The sequence below is a fragment of the Chiloscyllium plagiosum genome, unplaced genomic scaffold (assembly GCF_037043375.1).
Source record: "Chiloscyllium plagiosum isolate Xiang-an unplaced genomic scaffold, Cpla_swu_hap1 HiC_scaffold_1, whole genome shotgun sequence".
Taxonomy (NCBI): Eukaryota; Metazoa; Chordata; class Chondrichthyes; order Orectolobiformes; family Hemiscylliidae; genus Chiloscyllium; species Chiloscyllium plagiosum.
The window spans coordinates 43,376,558-43,384,650 of NW_028270139.1; the positions used below are offsets into that span (position 1 = coordinate 43,376,558).

Below are 8,093 nucleotides of genomic sequence, written 5' to 3' on the forward strand. Positions count from 1 at the left end.
CCCAATCAACCTTCCCTCCAGACTGTAGGTGCAGCCACTCCAACGTTCCATGCACAGTGATCGTCATTGGCCCACCAATCACAAGGTTGCCTTCCAGTTCTAGGAGTCGCTGCCATGAACGGGTCTTGAAGGCTTATGCAGCTGAGAAGAATATTAGAGGGAATGCTGCACTCAAGACCCATTGCACATCACACATTTTCTAACCTCTTTGACCGAAAGAAATGCTGTGCACCTCTATTCTTTAAAATTACTAATGACCCTCCTCTAGCAAGAAAAGCCTTAACAAAAACTGAATACACTATGTCCATTGACTTCCCTTTATAATTCTGTTAGTAACATTCTCAAAAACTCCAACTGGTTTGCCAAACATGATTTTCAATTCACAAATCCACACTGCCTATGTCCAATTAGTTCATTATTATCCATGTGTCTAGTTATTTTATCTTTTATAATAGACACAAGTATTTTCCCTAATACTGATGTATTCCCTGTTTTGTCTCTCCTCTCTTTGTAAATAGTGTACTGACATTTTCTACCTTTCAATCCACAGGAACTGTTCCAGAATCTATAGAGTTTTGGAAGTTGATTATCAATGCATCTCCTGTCTCCATAGTTACCTCTAAGATGGCAAGCTTGCATTGTTTACATCAGTGCTCTAACAGTCACAAAATTGACGACTAACTCTGTGAGCACTAAGGAAGAACATTCCGTAAGAGAAAGGTAACTTGAGACACACAGCAGAAGATTTAATAAACAGACAGAATTTTCTGGTTCTGTCTTCACAGGTGTTGCTTGATGTGTTCAGCATTTTTGGCATTTTCCCAGTTCATTTTGTTTGTTATCCTGAGCTTGTTACTGATAATGTATCTATTGGTGGATCTCAAAGCTGAGATAGACACTTTCAAAGACATGGGGCATTCAAATGTTCCCAGGAGAGTGACTTTATATACAAGAGCAAAATGATCCACAATCTAAAAAAAAATGCCCCTCAGAATAGAAACTGTTTCAAATGATAACACAATTTTTATTTCCATATATAAAATTGAAATCAATCATGGGTGAATTATCTACCAGGTTATCTCTCAAGCAATGAAGATGAAAATCTACTCATGCATTCCAAAATAAGTCAGAAGTTGCTTTGAACTTCTAAGTTCTGCAAACATAATTATCAATGATCTGTGTGGGATCAGAGTAACTGCTTTCAGTACAGTCAAATGTCCTTGAGATGATTCAAATCTCAAAAGAAACAATGTTAAATAATTTATTGGTCAAACATAAAAGGGTAAAAATATGACAGTTTTGGCAGCCATAGTGATGCCATCATGAATTTCTATGTTTGATTGAAGCTACCTATGCAATAGAACTTTCTATTGTAATATTTCTCCAGCCACATCTTTCATCAAAAGCCTATGGGCAAAAGCCTGAGCATTGAGCCATGGATTTAAATTGTATAACTGTAGACTTAAAAACCCAAAACTTTAACTGTAAAGACTCAAACCAGAACACTGCCACCTTTATATCTATCATTGTGTGTTGTCCTTACAAATATATATAAATTACCATATGACAAGTCATTCCCAGATCATGTCAGGATTTGGTCTGTCAGTGGAAACCTTCAAAAACAACTTTTTCATGAAATAAATCAAAAACACGATTGTCATCTCAAATTATAGCATGATGGCTCAGTAGCTAGTACTGCTGCCTCACAATGCCAAGAACCTGGGATCGATTCCACCTTCGTGGTTGGCTAATGTGGTGCCACTGTTTAAGAAAGGTGGTAAGGACAAGCCAGAGAACTATAGACCAGTGAGCCTGATGTCGGTGGTGGGGAAGTTGTTGGAGGGAATCCTGAGGGACAGGATGTACATGTATTTGGAAAGGCAAGGACTGATTAGGGATAGTCAACGTGGCTTTGTGCATGGGAAATCATGTCTCACAAACTTGATAGAGTTTTTTGAAGAAGTAACAAAGAGGATTGATGAGGGCAGAGCAGTGATGAGATCTATCTGGACTTCAGTAACGCATTTGACAAGGTTCCCCATGGGCGACTGGTGAGCAAGGTTAGATTTCATGGAATACAGGGAGAACTCGCCATTTGGATACAGAACTGGCTCAAAGGTAGAAGACAGAGGGTAGTGGTGGAGGGTTGTTTTTCAGACTGTGACCAGTTTGGGTCCACTACTTTTCATCATTTATATAAGTGATTTGGATGTGAGCATAAGAAGTATGGTTAGTAGGTTTGCTGATGACACCAAAATTGGAGTGTAGTGGACAGCGAAGAAGGTTACCTCAGATTACAACAAGATCTTGATCAAATGGGCCCATGGACTAAAAAGTTGCAGATGGAGTTTAATTTAGATAAATGTGAGATGCCGCATTTTGGAAAAGCAAATCTTAGTAGGACTTATACACTCAATGGTAAGATCCTAGGGAGTGTTGCTGAACAAAGAGACCTTGGAGTGCACGTTCATAGCTCCTTGAAAGTGGAGTAGCAGGTAGATAGGATAGTGAAGAAGGCATTTGGTATGTTTTCCTTTATTGGTCAGAGTATTGAGTACAGGTGTTGGGAGGTCACGTTGTGGCTGTACAGGACATTGGTTAGCCACTTTTGGAATAATGTGTGCAATTCTGGTCTCCTTCCTATCGGAAAGATGTTGTGAAACTTGAAAATGGTCAGAAAATATTTACAAGGATGTTGCCAGGGTTGAAGGATTTGAGCTAAAGAGAGAGGTTGAATAGGCTAGAACTGTTTTCCCTGGAACATTGGAGGCTGAGGGGTGATCTTATAGAGGTTTATAAAATCATGAGGGGCATGGATAAGATAAACAGACAAAGTCTTTTCCCTGGGGTGACGGAGTCCAGAACTAGAGGGCATAGGTTTAGGGTGAGAGAGGAAACATATAAAAGAGACCTAAGAGGCAACGTTTTCACTCAGAGGGTGATACATGTATGGAATGAGCTGCCAGAGGAAGTGGTGGAGGCTAGTACAATTGCAACATTTAAAAGGCATCTGGATGGGTATATGAATAGGAGGGTTTGGAGGGATATGGGCCGGGTGTTGGCAGGTGGGATTAGATTGGGTTGGGATATCTGGTCGGCATGGACGAGTTGGACTGAAGGGTCTGTTTCCGTGCTGTACATTTCTATGGCTCCATACTTGTCTGTGAGGAGTTTGCACAATCTCCCATTTCTGCGACAGTGTCCTTCCCCAGTCCAAAGATATGTGAGTTAGGTGGATTGGCTATGCTAAATTGCCCCATAATGTGTAGGCTCGGTGTGTTAGCCACAGGAAATGCAGGGTTACAGGGAAGAGATGAGGGGGTATGGATGCGATGCTCTTTAGACGGTCGATGTGGTCTTGTTGGATTGAATGGCCTGTTTCCACACTGTAGAGATTCTATCTAATGGAATGTTGGCCTTTATTTTAGTGGAGATTGGGAAGCTTTTTATGCAGTTATAAAGAGCCATGAATAAGTCACATTTGAACAACATTCAGTTTTGCACATCACATTTCATGAAAGATATATGGTCATGATTAGAGCTGTTAGCTCTTTTGGAAGGATAACTGGTTTGTCATGGGGGATAATACCAACAGCATTGGTTCAATTCTTGCACCAGCTGAGGTTACCATAAAGCTCCTTCCATCTCCATCTGTCCCCTCACCTGAGGCATAGTGACCTTCAGATTAAATGAACCACCTTTCATCTCCAATAAGATAGCATCCCTATGGTCCTCTGGGATCATGGTGACTTTACAGAGAGACCACAATAAAACTTCACCAAAATGATACCAAAATTCAAAAAAAAAATTATGGGTCACATCTATCTCATTCATGTTCCCCTGAGGTTATTGTCAGCTGACAATTGATCTTATTGTAGATCTGTAAAATGAGTTCATGGAGTGATAGTGTCCCTATCCATGGGCCAGAAAGTTAAGGGGTCATGCCTGTCTTAACCATTGCCACTGTTTTGACTGCATCTGGCTGAAGCACCTTCATGAACATCACCCTGGAATCAAGTTAAAAAGGGTTGGAATTGTTGGGCTAGGTTGGTGAGGACAGGCAATGAGGCGGGAAAGGGTGATGTTGTGTCAGAGTGGCTGCAATGCCACCAGGAGGCCCTTCATGGGCTACAAGTTGTCTAATCTGGAGAGTCCACCCCTCCGCCCTCTCCAATCTCCCTCCTCCACCCCGCTGGTAAATTGCCAGGCAGGAAGCAACCTTTCGCTGGCATTAAGTTGGCCACATAAAGGCTTCAACCGTCCTCTGAGTGGTTCGGCCATCAGTAACCTTCTTCTGGTACGATGCCGTCTTCCACTCTCCCACATGATTTTTCCTCCACCCACCCACCTCAAAGCCAACTTATTGAGACCTGATAAAATCCCAGTTGAGGTTTAAATCGGTTAGGTTTTAACTTTCAGAAGCATTTGAGCTTAGGAACAAGAAATTGGTATTATTTTATGAGGTCGCTAAAACCCATTGAATCTCACATTTCACTGCTGGACACTGGGCTACAGAGGCTGCCACATAACGTATGCTAATTCTTCAAATAGAGTGGTATTGACATTGCTTTTAATTTGAACTGTTGGCCTGTATATTTCTCGGGTTCCCTGGAACTCTGTAAGTGAAAGCAAGGTGTTTGGTATGTTTTCCTTTATTGGTCAGAGTATTGAGTACAGGAGTTGGGAGATCATGTTGCAGCTGTACAGGACATTGGTTAGGCCACTGTTAGAATATCGTGTGCAATTCTGGTCTCCTTCCTATCGGAAAGATGTTGTGAAACTTGAAAGGGTTCAGAAAAGATTTACAAGGATGTTGCCAGGGTTGGAGGATTTGAGCTATAGGAAGAGGTTAAATAGGCTGGGGCTGTTTTCCCTGGAGTTTCGGAGGCTGAGGGGTGACCTTATAGAGGTTTACAAAATTATGAGGGGCATGGATAGGATAAATAGGCAAAGTCTTTTCCCTGGGATCGGGGAGTCCAGAACTAGAGGGCATAGGTTTAGGGTGAGAGAGGAAAGATATAAAAGAGACCTAAGGGGCAACTTTTTCACGCAGAGGGTGGTACATGTATGGAATGAGCTGCCAGAGGATGTCGTGGAGGCTGGTACAATTGCAACATTTAAGAGGCATTTGGATGGGTATATGAATAGGAAGGGTTTGGAAGGATATGGGCCGGGTGCTGGCAGGTGGGACTAGATTGGGTTGGGATATCTGGTCGGCATGGACGGCTTGGACCGAAGGGTCTGTTTCCATGCTGTACATCTCTATGACTCTATGACTCTAAGTTGAGACAGAGCTGCAAATGTGGAGGCTGAGCTATGGGGCGCTCCCCAACACTTTGGAGGTGTCACCTCTCCCATGATAGCTAATAGACCTTGGCCAAATTTTTGTGCTCTGATCTATCAATTCAGTATGAACACTACTAACACCACCCTAGACTGGAAAACAGAAATTGCTGGGAAAAACTCAGCAGACCTGGCATTCTCTGTGGAGAGAGAGAGAAACAGTGTTGAGATTTCAATATGACTCTTGTTCTGTTCAGTTGCAACCTGTGCACTTCATTCCCTCCCTCACTCCAGCACTGTGGCACAAGCTCAAACCTGCACTGCAAGCAACCAAATACCCTATTCACAGCACTCTGTTGGTCACCAGTATTTCAGATATTCCCATTCACCATGAGAGGACTGAAATGGCTACTTGCTAATGAACAAATAATAATGATCAACAGAGAAGAGTGATGGAAAGCATTGGTCTAGATTTTCCGCTGACCATCCAGTTGTTATCCCAGTTGTGCATAGTAAATCTCCATTGTAGCCGACCCTGAAGAAACTGCCCAGGAAACTGAGTTTTCTGCTGGGAAATTCCTCCTTTTCAGTTGTCTAATCAAGAATGGGAATATCTGAATTATGATGATCAGCAGGATCACCAGTTAACTCAGAAACTTTAGAGGATTCCAATGTACTGTTAGATAAATACATTGTTTAACTTCTGTGTACCTATTTAACAGGTCCTATACTTACCTCATACACCCTCCCCGCACCAGATCGTTTTCATTTCCCAGGCACCAAATGCATCCCCTACCCGAACCAACACAATTCTCTGACCTGACCTAATAGCCTCATCCACTATCAGGTCCACTCCATACTCCATGCTCCGCACTCAACCTGGCACCACCCCGGAAACTGACCCCTCCGCTGGACCAGTCTTGACCTGACCTAACCTCCCCAACATTGGACCCAACCGCACAACCACTGGACTCAACCTGACACCCACCCACAACACCTCCTCCCTCTTCTACTGGATTCAAATTCTGTCACCCTCCCTGATCCATTCTGAACACTGCATCACCTACCTTACCACCTTGCACTCTATCCCCCTTTCTACTTGACATTCCACCTGCCTGGCATCCTATCCCCTGTACAGTTGGGATACTGCTTGCCTGGTACCCTACGTATATGGCACCCTAGGCACTTGGCCTTACCCCTTACCCATTCAGCACCCCTGGCACCCCACCCCTACCCCGCCCTCACTTCTACATTACACAGCTGATACCCTATTAATCTGGCACTATAGCCATTCTCATCTGGCATCATATTGCTGCCATCTTACTCCCTCCACAGCTGGCACCCTTCCCAGCTGGCAATCTACTTACCTGCCACCCTATTACTCATTCATCTTGATCCCTACTCTTCCAGCCATACTTATCTCATGTGCAGATGACAGTAGCTGTCAAAGTGGTTGTTAGGACCTTTACATTTCAAAATATAGCAGCTGACTGCTTTCCTCTGACAGTTCTGCACTGTGAAGGAAAGGTCAGAATGAAAGTGTTCCTCCACATTTCTGCGAGACCCCTGAGCGGATTCTCCACTCAGAAATGTGGAGCTACCTGTTCCACAAAAAAGCAAGGGCAGAGTGGTCAAGCTGCATGAGATTGCCACTCTTGGGAAAATCTGGCCTGGTATGTCAATGTTGCAGTGAATGCTGGGACAGTAAGCTCCATGTGTTCTATCTCAGTCTGAATCTGCTAGTGCTGTGACCAGTGACCAGAAGCTCATGGTCAGGCCGTGTTCTGTACAGATGCTGAAAAATAAGAGAAGGGGAAGATGTATTTGTTGGTGGGATCTTGTTGGAGCTGATAGAAATGGCAGAGGGTGAGTCATTGAATATGGAGGCTGCACTCAGGTCAAAACGTGTCTGGTCTTTCATTGTCTTTACTTGTGAGCATTTAATTAAGAGCTACATGGAAGAAACCAACTGACAGTCCTGTCAGCTATAAGCCATTTCAAAGCATTTTCCTCAATCCACTTTTATCTACTCTCAAGCATTTGCGAAGAATGTTATCAAGCTATAATGTTAAGATCTTCATATGACATATAAACAAGGCAAGCAGATGTACTCACTGATTGTGTGGAGAAAGACAGTCTTCTTTGCTCAGGACTGCCAGAGGAGCACATGACACTAGACACTGCCCCGTCTGGTCCAAAGTTGCCACCTGTGACTTGGTTCAGGGCAGTATCCATAGCCCAGAGAAACATGCAGCAATATCGTAAGAAGGTCAGTGACTTTCTGCCTTCCACCAGGGTGAGTGCCACCATCTTTTTTCTGCTCGCTCATACTCTGCTACTGCAAACACCTTCCACCAAAGCACATGCTGCACTGCTCTCACTATGGCCTGCAACATCTTCCTACAGTTGCTCTTACCCATCTAAACCTCCCAGACATCTGGCAGCCCTCTTGCCTTTTGCATTGCCTACTCACTCACTTGATGCACCTCCGCCATCTTTTCCCCACCTACACCAGCACTAATAGCTGTGCCAACCATTTTCATCTCACTCAATTCCTTCTTTTCTCTCATTGCAAAGAAAAACATCCCACAAAAGCCCTGAAAGAGCCAGGATGGGGCTTATGTCCAATATTCATCTCCTCAACCCCTTTAAGGAGAAAGTCCTTGCCTTTGTGGGAGAGGACCATGACCATTTTGGAAAACTGCATTCAATTCTGGTCCTCCTGCTATAGGAACGATGTTGTTAAACATGAAAGTGTGCAGAAAACATTTACAAGGTGGTTGCCAGGTTTGGAGGATTTGAGTTATAGG

At 43.6% G+C, this 8,093-nt stretch overlaps 1 long non-coding RNA gene across 3 annotated transcripts in view; it reads left to right on the forward strand.

The window, feature by feature from the left end:
• Positions 1–2,779, forward strand: part of LOC148152110 (uncharacterized) — a 41,687-nt gene extending 38,908 nt beyond the window's left edge. For all 3 annotated transcript variants that reach the window (XR_015757013.1, XR_015757014.1, XR_015757015.1), the window contains one exon: positions 551–2,779. This is a non-coding gene — a long non-coding RNA (uncharacterized LOC148152110). The remainder of the gene's footprint in view (positions 1–550) is intronic.
• The last annotated feature ends 5,314 nt before the right edge of the window (positions 2,780–8,093 follow it).